This window comes from Mandrillus leucophaeus, unplaced genomic scaffold, assembly GCF_000951045.1.
Source record: "Mandrillus leucophaeus isolate KB7577 unplaced genomic scaffold, Mleu.le_1.0 Scaffold488, whole genome shotgun sequence".
NCBI lineage: Eukaryota > Metazoa > Chordata > Mammalia > Primates > Cercopithecidae > Mandrillus > Mandrillus leucophaeus.
The window spans coordinates 1,752,099-1,754,515 of NW_012105231.1; the positions used below are offsets into that span (position 1 = coordinate 1,752,099).

General features: G+C 42.2%; 1 long non-coding RNA gene across 1 annotated transcript; it reads left to right on the forward strand.

Moving 5' to 3' along the window:
- Positions 1-678: 678 nt before the first annotated feature.
- On the forward strand, positions 679-1,525 carry LOC105550474. Its single transcript, XR_001007730.1, has 2 exons — positions 679-1,047; positions 1,218-1,525. It is a non-coding gene; the product is annotated as an uncharacterized LOC105550474 (long non-coding RNA).
- The last annotated feature ends 892 nt before the right edge of the window (positions 1,526-2,417 follow it).

The following is a 2,417-nucleotide window of genomic DNA, read 5'->3' on the forward strand; positions in this document are numbered from 1 at the left end:
GCCAGCCATTGCCAATGCAGCTGGACAACTTGGCCCAACTTCATGAGTGCTTCCCATGCAAGGAGTCCATGTCAGGCCCAGTGGACACATTCAGCATAACTAGAGGACTTGGTTAATGTCAAATATCCCATGATAATTCTAAAAAAAAAAAAAAGGTTTTACTGTAACTTTCTCCAGATCTGGTGGAATAGCATATAGCATATCAGAATCTAGGTCTATTCTGTTGGAAGATAAACCTTTCCTCTGTTTTTCCAAAATCCTAGCATATTCTTTGACCAAGCAGGACATTCTTACCCCTGGCAGACAAACAAATTCGCAGCATTAACTGAAGAAAAACAAGTGGCCTATCCCAGCCATAGACCTTGAGTAGCATTGAAACATGGCGGGGTGGGGGATGCATCGTAGTTGGTATTTCCTCCTTTTTTTAAATTTCACTTAAGTCAGTTTAATAGTATCATGAGTCATTCTCACGTTCTCTTTCTTTTTAACCACACATAACCAGCCCATCATAGATCTGGCTGCTTTAATCTCAGAAATGTCTCTTACAACCCTAACTTGCTTTGCTCCCGGGGTGGCTTTTCTTTATGATGTCATAACTTTTCTTTATGATGCTATAACTTTACAGACTCATCACCCACTGTCTCCCCATGCATACTGTGCTCTGTCTCCTCAGTGCTACTCACACTGTCTCCATCCCTGGTGCCCTCTGTGTATCTCTGTGCCTTTGTGCACACTGCTTCCTCTGCCTGGAAGCCCTTCTTCCTTTCTCCACATAGCACATCCCTCCTTACTTATCAAAGTCCCATACAAATGCTAAAGGCACCTGATAGTCTCAGCAAACTTGGCCACCAAATATGAAATCTTCTCCATCTATGCCCACTAGTCATGGACAAAACTCAAGAGTTGCATGAGAACTTCAGTTACCAGGCAATGGTACCAGGGTTTGGGGCAGAAGGAATAGATAAAAGGGATAATTCTGAGGAAGATGATGGAAAGACTGACCCTGATATGGTGAGGATGATTCCAGCACTACTCGTACTACACTAGGTGAGCCAGGAGCTGGAAGGAAGGGTGGTGTGGAAGAAGGCTGGGGTGAAACTGGAGAAATTTTGGGAAAGAAAACTACATTAGAAGTTACGGGCTTTCTGAGGCCACCAGAGGTGAATGGGAGAAAAAAGAGTGATATCAGCTAAGCCATGTACTTTTCTAATTTTCAGGATCAGACAACTTGAAATCTCTCTTTGCTTTTATTGGGCAATCTGTTCTAAGGATCACAGCCCCTGTCTGTAACTGTCGCCTCTTTTGAGGTACAATTATAGGACTCCTCCATCATTACATTCTTTCCTCTCCTCCCATTGCAATGTTTCCATGCTGAGAGGGCTCCAGATAGATATAGGGAAGCTCGCTAGTCTCTGTGCTGAAGCTCAGTGCTTGGCATACCTCTGCCTTTGATGAGGCTCTGGCACAGCCCTGCATCATTCTTCATTTGCCTGCACATTAAAGAATGCCCCTGGTGCTCATCAGAGCGCCTCGTGTCAAAGGCTTTGTCTGCACCTCTCTGTGCCTAGGTTGCAGGCACAGCTTTGGATTTTTTTATCCTCCTCTCATGTACTTATGTTCAGTTTGGGTGAGTTCCTCTTCTTAGCCTTATTCAACTGAAAAAAAAAAAAGATTCTGATTTCTTTTGGCCATATGCTGCATTACAAAAATGCCTAAGGCCCTCAAGTTAGCAAATTAGATCCCACATGAGACTCTTAGCACAGACAATTTGTCAAGAGGTGGGGTAAAGTTTTCATTTCAGGCTCACCTCTCCCACCCATCTGGGTGATGCCCCAGTGACCCATCATGGGGTGTGGATATTAAAATAATGGTAGAACTTTCAACCAGGAGGCAATTGTACAACTGGAAGGGGAAGGAGATGCACATATGTGTGAGGGTGTGTGTGTGTGTGTGCGCGCGTGTGTATTTACTCATCCATTTATACATATATATGTATATTCTTGCATTATTTTAATACCTACATCTCATGATAGGTGTGTGATTTTATACATACATATATACATGTATATCATGGGATGAATATATGTGTATTATATATGTACATATATGTAAATATACATATATACACAAAGATATATACACCCATATATAAACTACATATTAGTAAATATGTATATACACACATATATGTGAATAACACACACACACACAAACACACACACACACAAACACACACACACACACAAACACACACACGCTTGGCTAAAATGTACTACTCTGAGCTAAACTTGAGCCATGACTCACTCTGCTCCCATGATAGCAGTGAGTACTGTGAAGTTCAAACAAACAGAGGGAACCAAAACAAATAAAACTGGTCTGTATCATTTCTGCATGACCAGAGACTCTCCAGGGCCCTT